Here is a 16,277-nt window from a genome sequence, read left to right on the forward strand (position 1 = left end):
ACCCACAACAGTGTCACTGTTGTTCCCATTTACAGATAGGAATGACTCAAAGTCCCATAGCCAGGAAGAGGCAGAGATTCACATCCAGGTTTTGTCGATCCAAGTCCTACACTTCCACCATTTAATTCAGGTTCACATACACAGAGATGGCAAAACCTGTACCTCACAGTGTCACATCCACAGCATCCTAAAGGTTCACATTACCCTCAGTGCAAACATTGTGACTGTCTCAAATATGCATCAAAGTAACCGCTGATCTCTATCCTTATGTAAAAAAAAAAAAATCTCTTATTAGTATATTTCCTTTTATGTCCTGTTTTTTTTCTTCCTGGATATCAACAAAATGCCAAGTGAACAGTTAAAATGTTTAAATTTCTGTAAATAACTTTTACTCTGATTCTCTATACAGTTTGACCTACCTTTTATAAAATTAATTAGTTGCTTAAAAATCATTCCACATATAAATCATTTCACGTTAATTATTCCGTACAATCCCAACATGCCACTCACCATGGACCATTGTTTAAAATTCTCCAATTGCTTTCTAAACTCGCCTACTCTAAAAGGCCTTACTTGTCTTGGACCCGGTCTTTATAGGCAGAGATAGCTGTGCTCTCTTCCATACCTCATTCTCCATGCAGTTAGATTGGGGACATGAGACCAGCTTGGGCTGGTGGACTACATATGTGTGAAATCATTAAATCTCACAAGGTAGGTGTTCTGCGTTTTCTTAGACTCTGTATGTGTCTCTTTGGCACCCAGTGATAATATGGTCAATTATATTGCCTATTTTTTTCTGTATTTCTGATCCACTGGCATTTGGGGGCCTCACATACCTGGTAAGAGAGGCCCCTCCCAGGGCTAGCCAATTCTTAGAGCTAGCAAAAGGCTCAGCCAGGAGCACATCTCTCATTTACAAACCAACCAATCCTGAGTCGGTAGCCCCAACTACCTCTTTATCTAACTCTCACACACCAAACCAATATTTCCCCTGCCCTAAATCACCCCAGGGCCAGACACCAAACAACAAGAAATTACCTCTATAGCCCGAAGCCTACTGGGTATTATTCAAACTGGCCAACCCTAAGCTGTTTGCCTGGCCCTGACTTTCCCACAGAATCCTCAATAAAGGCTCTTGCACAGATTTGCCCCTCCCTACTGACTCCCGCCACCAGGCCAAGACCTGGCACTTCTCTGATGGCCCTGTGTGCTATTTGTGGCCCTATCTTGGGACCTGTGAGCAAATAAACTTTTTCTTTCCAAACCTCCCTCCTTTGGCTGTACTAGCTTTGCTAGATCACATCTAACAAGTGCATTCTTAGAACAGAAGGTACCATTTTCAACCTCATTTTAGAGATGACGAAACTGAGGCACAGAGGTACATTATACATAAGTCACTTTTACATCAAAGCATGAGTATTTCTACCACCACCATCATCACAGTTCCCAGGATTTCTGCTACACCCAAGTAAGCTTATCTAGCATGATCTGATAGAAAACCAGATATTATAGCGCCAAAGTTGGATAAAGAAGAAACCAGGGCAAAAGTAATGATCAGTGTATGAGGTTAGTTCCCCCCAGAGAATAGATCTCAGTATGATCTCAGACTTCTAAATATAACCCTTTGTCCTCTAGGAGTAAACCTTCTATTAACTCATTCTCTCAAGGATCCCTGGGAAGATCAGAATATTTATATGGAATTCTTAGACAGTTCACATTTGCCCTAGGTCAAGGGAGGAGAAAAAGGGTTTCAGGCTAATTAATGTACAATTGTTTTGCCTTGTGTAGATTCAGCCTTCACGTTAATAAGAAAAGATATAATTCTAATAAATATCTGCCACGAGTAGAAAGATAAACAAGGCTGTCATGGACAACTGCCAATGACCAACCTCGTGTTTCCAAGAAAGGACTTCTAGAGTAACACTTCCCCCGGCTTCCCCACAGGCCCCTCTGTGTTTTCCAAATGAGAAGAAAAGACACAGGTGATTGTGGAGATTAGAACAAGGAACTGTGTGTGTCTCGGTGCTTATACACTCACTCTTTCAGATCTACAGAGGACATTGGGCTTTCAATTAGGACAACAGAGAACAGTTCAAGCCCAGGTGAAAAATATTTGGGGGGCTCTCAAAGAAGAGTAGAACAACAAAAATCTTTATGGGGCTTTGTATTCAGACCCACACCATTTTTAGACCACCAGCCCTAGTTATGTGTACTGGCTTCTGCCCCTCCCGCCACTCCCATCATTGCCATTGGCCTTCAACAGATCCTAATCGTCACGTGGTAAATGCACATGGGGCAGTGCCCCACATTCCTTTTTAGAGCACCATCTTCCCCTGTGTCCACTACTGGAGTTCAGCAGAGGCTAGGCAGTCATTCTGAGTATGTTTTCTTTATATAATTCTAGTAGATCATCCCAAAGCTTATGCTTAGGGGAAAACCGAAACAAATTTTCCAGCAAAGGGAACACCTAAGCTCCAAACACAAATCCAGTCTCAATAGTTGATCATTTGATCCTGGTCTATCGGGCTCTGCCTATTTCTCAATTAGTTCCAAACCCAGAGGATTCATGAGGTAGAAGTAATGATTCTCTACCTCTTTAAACCTTGACAAAATCCTATCAAAGGTTATCTAAAAAGCCATGAAATTTTTCTTTTAACACTTATTTTATGCTAAAGAAAAATTAATAATACAAACAAAACCCTCAGTAAGTCAGAGTTTCTCAGTCTCCCTAAGTTGGAAGTTCATGTCATAACATCAGGTACAGTCATACACCTTTATCCTGACTTTTACTCACAGAATCACAAAAATGAAAATAATTGTATGGACTACTGAGTAAATACTTTGCTCAAGGTTACAAAGCTTTTTGTTGACAAAGCTAGAGATGGAATAATCTTCTCTTTCCCAGTTGAGTTCTCTTTCTATTATGCTAGACCCCTTCTAGTGCTCTTTTGGTGGGCCGATTCTGCATGTTTCTTCATTCCTTCTTTAACATGTTTTTTGTGATGGCAAGTAGACAATGTGTTAATCATAAGCCATCAGATCTTGAAGTAAAATTAGAGAAAACAAACCCAGCCCTCCTTTTGTTTTACTAATGAGGCAACTGAGGGCCAGAGAGATGGTACAGCCCAGCTGCACTACACACTCTCTAAGTCTAAGTTCAGTTCTCTTTCCTACACAAAAATACCCATTCTAACCATCAGAAGCCAAAACCTGTGTTATTTCTTTCTGCTTGGCAAATAGCAGAGGACATAGCAGATATTTAACCTCCTAAATAAAAAGCTAGATAGTACATTATTATAATTGTCACACGACTCTCTAAAGAGACTGTTTTACTGACTGATTTAAATTAGTTTCCTCCTAAAACTCTCTGTGTACCTTTTTGGTAATAAGATTCCTTATCCTAGCATAGACAACATTTGGAATACTAACCCCATTTCGTAGGTGGAAAACAATTCAATGATGAATGCTGATGAAAACCATTAGTTTTGCAAAACCATATTAAGTCGTTTCAGTAATGAGACAGGGATTGTTTAATGAAGCATGTCTCAACAATAAATAACAACAATAATAAAAGGAAATTTTCTGATTTTGTGCTCCATTGGACATTTGTCACATATCCCAGTGCACTGGAAATTAAAATTGAAATATTTAATTGTTAGTGTATAAGTAAAAAGGTAGAAAATGTTTAAAAGAGGTCAAATTACATTTTGGGTATAACTTGAAAAATAGGTCCATTTCTAATGCAAATATATGAACTGAATAAGTGTCACATTTATTATATATACATTTCTTATCCCAAATAAATAACAATGTGAATATTGAGACTCCTACAGAGTTGTCACACTTTGGGAAGTATTTACTCAAAGACTTTGGCTTATTCTTTTTACAGAAAATGCTGGGATGAATAAAGCGCTGGCCTGCCTAAGAAGTGTCACATTGTGGGCATCCCAAGTTTGAGAGCCCTGTCTTTAGAAAGACAGACCAAAAGCACTGACAGCCTACAGTAAGACCACCACAGAGGAATATGAGTCAGTTCCCAAGGGATGAATCCCAGCTGGGACCAATCATCACTTCTTTCCCTCTAAAGTGTGAGCCAGCCACCTAGACTGGAAGCTACTTGTGAGCAGAGATGGCATGTCATACACCACTGTGTACCAGCACAACCTGGATAAAACTGTCACTTGCCAGATGCATTTCTGAAGTATCCTTTCTCTCCTCCTCTAATCTTGTCTTTTTCTGAGTGTCTTCCATGGAAACTCTCTCCTTTGCTACCTCTTCTACTTTCTAGTTCCTCTAAATGTTGCTCTTACTATAAGCTCTGGAAAGGGGAAAAACTACCTTGTTTTTTTGTGGTATCCAGTGTCCAATGCTAAGAAAGTTTGTAGGATTATTGACAATTGGTTCTGCGTCTATTTAAACACTTTTAGAGAGGAAATATTTGAGATGACCCCATTCCATCCATCTTAGACAATTCCAATTGATAAATGCTTCTTCAAGGAACTCAGATATATGGGCATCTTATGGGTGGGGTGGGGAGGAAGGTAGAATTCTGCTTCCTAGAAGCGTATTTTCTCCATATCATAATATTTAAGCAAAAATATGCCTCACCATTTTTATTCCCTTTGAAACTATTCAAGAATAGATATAAGACTTGTCCTTAATATTCAGTGAATTGAAGATAAGTAACATGTCCCCAGCTCAATATGGTTCAGATTAAATATGGCCAATTCTCCTCATTGTCCCTCATATTAACTTCTACTCACCACCCTTCCCTTTTCCTTTAATATATACCTTCAATACTGGAATACAGCTTTCTTATTTACTAATAACACTGGCAGGTTACTTAACCACTCCAATCATCAGCCTTTTCAGCTATAAAATGGGAACAATGCCAATTAACTCAGACTTGGGAATTAAAACCCAGCGACCAGCATATAACACTTAATAAATTGTGGTAATTACATAAATTCAGTACATAAAAATATTCAAGCAAAGTGTTTTGATTCCCAGTGTAATTTTTTTTTTTTTTATGCCTCTGCTAGACCAGGTATCAGCTACCATTTTGGAGAGAACATGATTATTAGAGAAAGGGCTGGAAAACTGAGAAACAGTTTGTTTCAATGTTAATCTCTCTTAAAGAAAACTGAAATATCTGTGGGTATTAAATAACTGATATTTCTAAATGAGAAAAAATAATTAAGAAAATATCAATTTGCAAACTCTTTTAGAAGACTCTTAGATGAAACAAAGATGGCTGAATAAAGTCCTGTCAGACTATTCTAATCTGTTCAGCCAAAGCTAAAGATCAGGTAAAATTAATGATGGGCATGTCTTTAAATTCTCATCATGGAGCATACTTACCCACAGATCAGAAGGTAAAATTTATCTATGAAATAAGAATTATGGAGATATAAGCCTGACTGGAAAGCTTAACTGAGAAACATATAACCATGTTCCACAGACTCAATTCATGCAGGAATTAGACCTGGGCCTCGTGAAATTGCATGATTGTATTCATGTGTCTTGCATATGTATTTTCTGAACTATATCTGATACCACATTTCCTTTTACACACTTATATTTTACACACAAGATTGAGGAAAGTGGAAAACCAAGGATGCATCTTATCTATACACAGAGGACCTAAGTTAAAAATATATGCCACCTTCCCAAATTAGAAGGGAAAAGCAATGCTTATGTTTTTTCTAATCATCAAGTCCTCAAAATCTATTTTTTAAAAGGTGCAAAAAAAAAAAGTACAATTAAGGATATGTAATATAAAGTTATTTTGTGTGTTTTACCCATATTAGCATTAATAAATCAATCAAAAGTCAAATATCAACCTCTAGAACTAAAGCGACAGTCTTAGCTAGTGAGGGTTTCCTTTGTAATTCTCCATCCACAGACAGACCTATTGTTGCTAAGGTGACAAATTATTGCTGTTTGGTCAGAAAAATTCTTGCCTTCAGTGTTGCTTTCTCTTTTTCAAGGGCAGTAGAAAGAGGAGGGGAAAAAACAGAGCTCTATCAGCAAAGCTCTTGGTCTTATAGCTTTAGAAGGAGAAGAAAATGCTCATTGGCAAACCTGTGTGGAATATGTTCATCAAAACAACCTTAGCAAAAAAATACCATATCATGAATACTAATTAGATGTTATTCATCCCAGCACTGTTTACTTTCTATACAGGAAAAAGTTTCCATTGCTTCTATGAATTAAAGTAAATGAGAGAACAGACTTGGACTCAAAATAAGAACAAGCTTTCATAAATAAAACAAGATGTGCAAGAGAGTTGAGTAACATGTCAACTGGAAGTAGTATATAAAAGTGGAAAGTCCTGCCTGAAAAAATCTGCATGTCCCATCACTGAACGAGCTCAAGTAATTCCCCCAAGGGCAGTGTCACAGGGAATCCCTACACCAGATGTTTTGATGAGATTTTAAAAAGCCTTTTTAAAAACCAAACAGGGGTCATACTAGAACCTAAATTATTATTCCAAACACGTCCACTGTTTTTTCAAACCATGGATGCATGTGGCTTGTTCTAATTGTGCTCTAAATTAATTCTAAAAAGTCATTTCTGATAAGAACTTAAAAGCGGATTTTTTTTTGTTATTTAAATAATTGTAAAATTCTTAATAAATGGAAAAAAATAGAGTACTTTAAAAAAATATATGTGGTATAAAGAAAGGTATGTAAGCTTTGTAATGAGGAAGGCCAGGGCTTATTGGTTGTATTACCTTGGGCAGGATGCTTAGCCTCTCAGAGTCTCAGTTTCATCAGCCCCTAAAATGAGAATCGCAATCCTATGAATTTGTTGGGAGGACCTCATGGGTTAATATGCCAAACTCCTATGGTTCAGTGGCTGCCCAATAAATGGTATCCACTATTACTGCTGCTGTTTTTATAAATAGGGAATAAAATAAAGATCCTATGATGTGAAGTTGTTTTTATATTGAGGAAGCACGAAATATTTTGAAAAGAATAATTATAACTCTGGATTTATGATAAGATTATTTTTCTTCAGAAGCATTATTCATTAAAAATTTTCCTTGGAGATGGAGGACATGATATAGGAGATTAAAACTTTTTTTTTTCCCTCTCTCGAAATGTTAGATAATGTTACTTGTTCTTGAAATGAACTCTTTTGTGGCATGTTCCTGGGAAAATGATGTGTGGTCTGAGCATCAATGCAGGAGTGGCCTGTGGTAAAGAAGTCTATAGGAACAGTCATTGTGAGAACTCTTGTAACTTTCAGGTTCCTGAGAACAAGGATTTATCATAAAGGATCTCATGTCAAGACTGGAAATTTAGGGAAACAATCAATAGTAACACATTAAAAATCTCATAGCATAATTCTAACCTGTCAGATGCACAAGCAGAATTACCACCTAGAGTATCCTTTTGTTAAATGCTAAGCTTTCTCAAAGGAAGAAAACATTCTCTCTCTCTCCCACCACACACACACACACACACACACACACACACACACACACACACCAATAGTATATAATCAGAGTATTTTTCAACTTCCTGGAAAACACTGTACACATGTAAAGCATATAGGCACTGTCTGGAAATAGAACAGTTGGACGTATAACATTGTGAGCTCTCTAACAGTGGAATTATTCAGCAGAAGGTGGAGCTTTGGATATTAAAATATTAATGTTTCCTGAAGCAGAAGGATAAACTCCAAGTTTTCTTCAGATATTAGCTTAAAAGTTTCATTTGGTTCTATTTAGCTTTTCTCAAATCCAATCTGTGGATGACTATTATTCAGTAACTTTGGCAAACAAGCAGACTACCTTCACTTTTCAAAACATCTTTTTACCCGCTGCTAGTCCCAACTCCTCAAAACACTCATCATTTCTTACTCAAACTAGGAGCTGATAAAAACCAGCCACGTTTTCCCCCTCGATACTCAGAATACTGTAAGCAATTAAATTATACCTAACTACCTGCCTCTTAAAAGAAACTTTTAAATCAATTGATACACTGTGGGTCAATAGAAGTGAAAGGAAATACTGGAAAACATTCAAATAAAACTTAAGAGAAAGGTTTTCTCACTTCCATTGAACTGGGAGTGAACTATAGGTGTTCTAGTCCCACCCTTCATGTTACTGATTAAGAAACCAAATTATGCCCAACCACCCAGCTTGTTAAAAGAAGAGCTTAAAATAAAACCTGACACCCAACCCTAGTTCAGTTTTCACAAGCGCGCGCGCACACACACACACACAAACACACACACGCACACCTCAATTTTACTTGAATTTCTTTCTCTTGTTTGATAAAGAGTGAAACCACTAAAAGTTGTTGTGAAAACTTGGTTTCACAGTTGACTGATTTAATTCTAGGAGGAGAGGGAAGGATGTCTCAAAGGCACTGTGATTACCAGAATAACACCCAGTCAGACACATTTGCGGGGGACATGAGCGTACAGGAGATCCCTGAGGCAGGAAGTACAAGAGAAAAAAAAATCCTATGATTTAACCATGACTTAACTATGGGAAAAGCCTCTGTTTAAGGAGTGGGAGGAGGATGAATAACATTAATTGCCACTTTGGGCTTCTTCCCCAAAGTACATAAGATTAGTTTTCCAAGCATGCAGGAAGGGCCCAGACAAGCTACAACAGCCCATGGCACATTTTCTCACATCCCATATCAGTGAGCGCCTGGAACCCTTTTCACCCTAAATGAGCTCCCAGTCTCTGGTCTCCGTTCAGACGGCACAGACCAGGGCAGGATGTTAGTAGAAGAGGAAGAAGTGGTGGTAGCAGAGGGATGGCACAACTAGAGCTCTGGTGTTTCTCTCTCAATCTGTACGTGGCCAACTTTTAGAGGGAGCTGCCTGTTCAGATAGCAGTCGAGAGCAACCTGCATGCCCACCTGGGTCATCCCCTTTAGTATTGACCGTAGCTTTCTTCTTCCTTTCGCCATTCAAGAAAGCATCCCATGTCGGGAGCTGTCACATCAGCATCCACTCTCACCATTTGGTAAAACCTTGCATTCACACATTACCAGTGTTCTCGATCAAAACCAGTGGCTTTTGTTTTCTTTCTTCATTCTCCTATATCTCTGCAGCTGATTTGGCATGACGGACGTTATGGAGAATTTTGAAGTTAAATTAGGACTGAAAGGATGAGTAGAATCTGCCCCCAAATTATTTCTGTAGGTAAAAATAACATAAATCACTCTTTTTATGGATGTCAGCTATTCATATATCAACTTCACAATTCTTCCATATTACATACTTAATATTTTATTTAAATTAACTTTTAAAATTTTCGTATTTACTTTAGCCTCAGTCTAAGAAATAAAAATCTGTCAAATCATGGATTAGAAGTACATGTGTATTTTTCTACTTTACATTTAATTTAAACACATAACTGAATGTTTTTGAAGTTTGTTTACCACCAAAAACCATTAGTGGAAAACATTGACTTTGGGAAACATGACAGATTTGCCAGGAAAAAAACAAAGAAGAACAAATAGCACTAAACAATGTTACATGGAAAGGCTTGGGCCAAATTACATAGACCTTTGATGTGGGGGGAGGGGGAGCAGTAAAAGGTGGGGAACGAAGTTAAAGCAATGCTTAAGAGAAATTCATATGTGAAACATAAGGAGGATACACAAGAGGTTTGAAGGCCTCGGTTTGAGAAGTCCAGATGTCTATAACAAATAATAGCCATGCCATATCTGGACAGCCTGGGCTAAACTGATAGATTCAAGAGAAGGAAAAAGGATGAAGAGCTCAATTACAGTCGAAAAAAATAGGCAGAAACATGCAGACGGAGAAGAACACTAAAGGAGGAGACGAAGTCAAAGGTGACTGGGTTTTCACAGATGTGACTGCTAACACCGTTGGTAGATGACATGGAGAGTTTGAATTAAGACATCCCAATGAAAATGCCCAATAAGCAATTAGCAATATGGTTTCAGAGCTGCATGAAAGGACAGGATTATAGTGATCTGAGAGTCATCTGCAGATATTTGACAGATAAATTCATGGAATGGATATGTACCCCAAGATAAAATATAAGAAGAGCAATTACAGTTCAATTCAGGAATCCAAAATGAATAAGCTGAAGAGGAGGTCATTAATCAAAACAAAAAATTAATCTACTTTAGAGCAGGTTTACCAGTCTTGGCAGGACATTAGAAAGACTGAAGAACTTTAAAAATTACTGGGGTCTGGGCTCCACCCCAAGACCAAGTAAATATGCCTCTCTGGGACCATGGCATTAGTATTTTTACCAAATTAAGATTCTGCAAAGTATGAAAATTCTAGACATATAAAAACTTTTAAAGCAGGCCTCTTACTCCTGCACTTTAAGAAGCAACCTTGTTTTCTAGAGCATTTTCTACAGAGATAATAAATAAATAAAATACACAATAATGTTAATAGTCATTTTATCTGCATAAGATTTCTGGTATTTTACTTTTTTCTAAAATCTCCATTTTTTTAAGAATCATTTTTTTCTTCTATTCAGAATTTTAGTTGTTTCAGTTGGGAAGGTCTTTCAGGGTATCTAGTCTGGACAAACATTTTTAATAAGAAGAAAAATATATTCATCTATGTGCACATTGCCAAGTTTTCTTTTTCTCATTTGTCAATGCTTCTAAAATTGCAAGGCCTAGTAAGAGATTTCTTTTTTTCCTGTATATATTTTTTAAATGTTTTCTTAATACTTTTTTGGGTGTTATCCATATCTAACGCTTTCCAAGATTCTCTTAACTTAAGGAATCAGTATTTACTCATTATTTGCAAAGTTTTTAAAATCAAACATAAAAAGTTCAATCAATTTCAAATTGTTTTTTTGTTGTTGTTTCATTTTATTTTGTTTCGTTGTGTTGTTTTTGATTGCTTCACTTTGGACAGGAAAGGAATGAACTTCCAAGAGAAGATACCCATCCTAAATTCAGCTATGTGCATCAAGGGGAATAGCTGCCTCTGTTCCCCCAATAGTCCTCAGCGATGGTATTTGATATTGATCTGAAATATTTTCTCAGGTGTAAATATTTGAATAGGTAGAGGCAGTCCGTTCAAATTATTACGTGTCCAAAGAAGGCTGTGATATCGGAAAATAAACCCCATCATTCATCCACCTTTTAGAACAACTCATTCCACATAGTTAAAAATATTCTTTTCTAAAACTTAGTAAATCATGTTAAAGGTTTAACAATTTTTTGTGGGTTTCTGCTAGGCAACAATAATAACATCTTACATTTACATGTGTTAAGATGAGGAAACTGAGTCCAAGAAAAGTTATATAACCTAAGATTATAGAATTTGTTCTAAAGAAAAAATAAATAGCCCACTAAGTTCTAAATTAACTGGGGAACAATTCACTAAGAAATTAATAGGTAAAATCATGTGCATCTTCCATATAAGAGCCCCTCAAGTACTTGAAAATGGTGATTAGGTCCACTGGTAAATGATCTCTTTTGCAAGCCAAACAGTTCCATTCATTGATCTGTTCCTCAGAGAGACCTTCTCCTCCTCTTGGTCACTCTCCCCTGAACTCCTGAAGATTACTACATCTTTTTCTGAACTCTGTGCTCTGCAGAAGTAAATGTGATATTTCAAATAAAGTTCAATCAAAACTGAGGGGAGAGAAAAATTGCCTGTTTCATTTTTGATAGTACCTCTTCATGCTTATTTCCTATTGGAATTTTTTATATCTAAGTCCCATTCTGGGTTTATAGCCAATGCTCTCCATAAATAACCATAAGTCTTTCTCAGAGATGCTGAAGCCAAGCCACACGGCCCACTCTCACATTTATAAATGGTTTGTTTCTTTCAACAGGCATTAGAGAATATTAAAGAACTTTTTAACTCATTGTCAGAGTGGCCTAGACATGACAAGAGAAAGCATGGAACCAAACTCTACATAAAATCTGCTGAAGAAAATATAATACAGTTGCCCAACCCTTGTCTTAGTGTTCATCCTAAAGATTTCAGAAAGTTTATATGATTATTTAATACCAAAGGGATATTTTCAAATGATTTTTTGTCTCCATACAGGATTTCTAAAGTCATCATAGAGTACCCTTACAAAATTTACAAAGCCAAGTCATATTCTCTAGAAATGCGTTCATTTATCAAGGCTGGTTTTCCTTTGATAGGGAGAAGGTAATTGGTATTTTTACCATTTCATCAGGAGGCAAAATTCACACTGTACTTTACATGTAGACAGGGATTTGGCAGGATTAATAGAAAGAAAAAAAAAGTAAGTTGTTCCAAGCAGGAGCCAAGCCTTCATGATCTCAAACAGCAGCTCAAACTGTTTCAATGAGTGGGCAGAGCAAAGCTTGTGAAATTGTGATGAGCAGTGTTGCTTGATGGAGAGAGTGAGGATGGTCAAAGATGAAAGAGAACAAAAATAAGGAAAAGATGAAGGAGGGGAAGTAGCAAAATGAAATGAAAAAAATAATAGTTGTCAAATAATAAAGTTACAGATTCGAGAGTTAGGAAGAGATTGGAAGTAGGAAGAATAGAGGATAATTTACAAAAGAAGCGGAACAATTCACAGAAAATTGCCAGAGTAGAATAGAATAATCAAGGGTACAGTAGCTAAGAACTCCTGTTTCCTAGGAGAATTCTTAATACACAGACATTTCTCCATGCTTAATATTGGCTTAATATGAAATTAAGAAAGGCTTTATTTTCAGGAATTCTGACTGAGTCAAGGAGGTCATCTATCAAGAAGAAAGCAAGATTCCTCAATGATAGCAAAACATTAGAATCATCTGGAGAACTTTTAAAAAACTCTTTTTCATTTAATTTCTTTCACAGTTGATTTTTTAACTTTGCGAATGAAATTTTTAAAAAATACAGTTTTGCTTTCTTCTCGGTGTAAAGCTTAACTGGAGTCGTTACTAGACCTGTGGGAAATCACTTCTCTAGGTTTAGTGAATGTTTCTGGAGGGTTTGAACTGTAAGACATCTTCCTTCCCTTGCAATTTCCTTATAATTTTCATTTTGAATTTATGTGATGTCATGGTGAAATGCTTCTTCAGTGTTTCTATACTGAATCACCACTGATTCCCTATTCAAATGATGTCCCCATTGAGAAAGACACACTAATTTCAAGATCTGCATGGCTAAATAGAGTCTCAGGTTCAAGTTTCCCACCTCTATCAATAGATTGTGTAAGAAAGAAAAATACTGATTAAAATACTGAAATGAAATTACTGGCTTCTGGGGAAAGCATGACTTACAAAGAAAATAGATGCTTTGCATGAAAAAAGTCTTTCTAAAAATGTAATTTTTCAGGAAAAGTATACCTTTATTGCCAAGTGGCTGATGATATAGAATTTAAATTAAGTATTTTTCTAAACCACTTAATTTTAAATAAAGGTTTCCTATTCGAAATTCTAAGATACAGATAAAGTTGCATTTAGAATATTCCTACTTTCAAAAGGAACAAAAATAACCAGGCATTCTATTTTCTTACAACAAAAATATACTTTTTTAATCTCTCCTTTTTATATTTGTGAAACAGTCCCTTCATGTGTAAAACTGAGGGAATTGTAATTAGCCGATGCTGAGTATTAAAAATAAAAAACATTTCAACATTGTAGTATAGTGAAAAGGAGAACTGTTACAGAATTGGGTTATAAAAACAGCAAAACTTTTCACCCTAATGAATAAAGGTGAAACACGTAATTGTTTTCTGAATCACTAAGTTTTGCCATCAAACTGTTCACCCTTAACTTTAAACTACATAGATTAGTAGCTGTGCATCCCCATTGAAATTTCAAGAAAAAACAGGTTTGATTGATATAGTGGAGTATCTTCTTTTCCCCACCAAGGATGAGCTCTTTCTGCTAACAAGAACTCTATTATGGCACATCTCTGAGCCTTTGCTCATGTTTCTCTGTTCAACCTCGTCATTCCCTGCTTCTCTAAACCTAACTGTCTTTCCTTCCAGTGTAACATCTTCCACAAGACCTTTCCAACCATCAAATTTGTTTTTCCTCTCTCTCAATCTTACTAGAATCGCAAAATCACAGCCGGTGAGAAAGGAAAGTGGAAAAGAGGCCACACTGGTATGTTAGATGTATTTGTCCTTTATGTTCATCGTGACAATCACATTTAATGACAACACTAATGTTGTCAGGTAGCTAGTACCTTGTTGAGAAGAAAAAGGGAATTTTCCTGTATGTTAACTATGTGCAGGTACTTCCTGCATGTCTTATTTAATCCATACTTCTGCCCACTAGATGCCACCCCCTTAAATGACATCTTTATGTTGTGCCTTACTAAACACTCCTTTACAAACCAGGAGGACACCTGATTTGCTGCAGGGAAGAAAGTGTCAATATACCCTAAATCATCGCCACTGGCAAACTTTCTCAAAATTCAATTAGTCACAATAAGATCACACTGTGTAGAAAAGCAGTTACCTAGAAAAGTATATTATGGCATCAGCATGCTTCGATAGCATGATACTTAGAATCAAGTTGTTCTACAAAGATTTGGTTTTCTATGTCATAGTGAATAAAAAACATTGACTTTAAAATCCTTCCGACCAAAATAACATCTGCCCCACTCCATAGTGGCTCCTATCAAAACTCTGAGAGAAATAACAGATAAAGGATAGCTGTAGATATGCCAATCATTCATTCTCTAGGAATCTAATTTATATCCCTGAATCTTATACCCTAGAGAGCAGTATATAGTAGTCCCTCAACCTTATCTGGGGTTTCAATTACCCATGGTCAACTGTAGTCCGAAGATATTAAATGGAAAATTCCAGAAATAAACAATTCATAAGTCTTAAATTGTGCCCTGTTCTTAGTAGTGTGATGAAATCTCACACCATCCTGCTCTGTTCCACCCTGGACATGAGTCATTTCTTCATCTGGGGTATCCACACTATATATGCTACCCACCTGAGAGTCAAAAACACCTCCACCTATCAAGGATCCCCAACCATTGACACTGTCTGCTGCTGACATCCAACCATCAACATCGTCAAAGCTCCATGATCCAGAATCGCCCAAAGCAAATGATCCTCCTTCTGACACATTGTGATAAGGTCAGTAAGAGCTTAATGCTACATCACAAGGCCTACGTCATTCGCCACACTCCATCTCATCACACAGGCATCGTATCATCTCACGTCATCCCAGAAGGGTAAATATAGTACAATAAGATATTTTGAGAGAGACTATATTCATGTAACTTGTATTACAGTATACTGTTATAATCGTTCTATTTTATTATTGTTGCTAATCTCTTACTGTGCCTAATTTATAAATTAAACTTTATCATAGGTCTGTATGCATAGGAAAAAAACACACATATATATAGGATTCAGTACTATCTGCAGTTTCAGGCATCCACTGAGGGTCTTGGAACGTATCCCTTTCAAATAATGGGAGACTTCTATACTCAGTCCTTAGAGCTTCTTACGTCAAATTTATATTTTATTGTTTGCTCCTCAACTTCTCAAAAAATCCCTAAGAAATCATCTTTGAAATCCATTATCATAACTGCTATAACATGCTAAGGTTGATAGCTATATAACCCAGTACTCCAGACGGAAAAAAAAAAAGTTCCCATGAGATTTAAGGCTGGGAGACATTTCTTTTGAGGAACTAATTTCTTCTGCCCTTATATTCCTCTTTCTACTTTGAGAGCTTGGAAACTCTGAGGTAAGTTTGAAACTGAATCAAAGAAACCATAATAACACTCATTTGGCAGAGAGATTTTTCCTTGGTCTTAATTTCATATTTATATTTAGCTAAGTTGTTTAAAGTTATCTGTAATTGCAAGTTCTTTTATATCCTATTTAGGATAGAATCAGGATATATATAAATTTAATAAATAAATGCTAAGGACTTACTATATTTATAGACCTGAAATAATTATTTGTTTATTCTCAAAAAAGTCTATGAAAGTAAACCTAAAATGCGAACCTATGTCACTGCCTGACTAAAACTTCACAATAAAGTCTAAATTCCTAAATAGAATTGGCCACTGGATGCCCAAAAGTGCACATACATTTTTTTCCCTCTTCCTTGCCCTCTAAAGAAAGTTCTGGCAGGCCTATTTTAAATCTTTTGACATGTAGAATCTGTTGGTTAAAGAAAGGACCAGAGAAGGAAAAAAACTTGGAGACGTTAAGTAAACTTATAAAGAGATAGGAAAGAAAGAGAGCAGGAGGGAAGAGATAGATGCATACTGGGTGCCAAGAAAATGCCGGAGAATGACAAGTGCATGAAGCAATCTTGAGGCGTTAGAAGATATCAGAAATAAAAAATAGG

The 16,277-nt window shown here is 36.6% G+C and overlaps 1 long non-coding RNA gene across 2 annotated transcripts in view; it reads right to left on the reverse strand.

Moving 5' to 3' along the window:
* LOC120591194 (uncharacterized) overlaps positions 1-16,277 on the reverse strand; it is a 162,883-nt gene that overhangs the window by 38,427 nt on the left and 108,179 nt on the right. Inside the window, exon 6 of one of the 2 annotated variants that reach the window (XR_005649860.1) lies at positions 9,018-9,165. The exons of the other annotated variant lie outside the window; for it this stretch is intronic. This is a non-coding gene — a long non-coding RNA (uncharacterized LOC120591194). The remainder of the gene's footprint in view (positions 1-9,017; positions 9,166-16,277) is intronic. 2 annotated transcript variants of the gene reach the window in all.

Source organism: Pteropus medius, unplaced genomic scaffold (genome assembly GCF_902729225.1).
Source record: "Pteropus medius unplaced genomic scaffold, Ma_sr-lr_union100, whole genome shotgun sequence".
Taxonomy (NCBI): Eukaryota; Metazoa; Chordata; class Mammalia; order Chiroptera; family Pteropodidae; genus Pteropus; species Pteropus medius.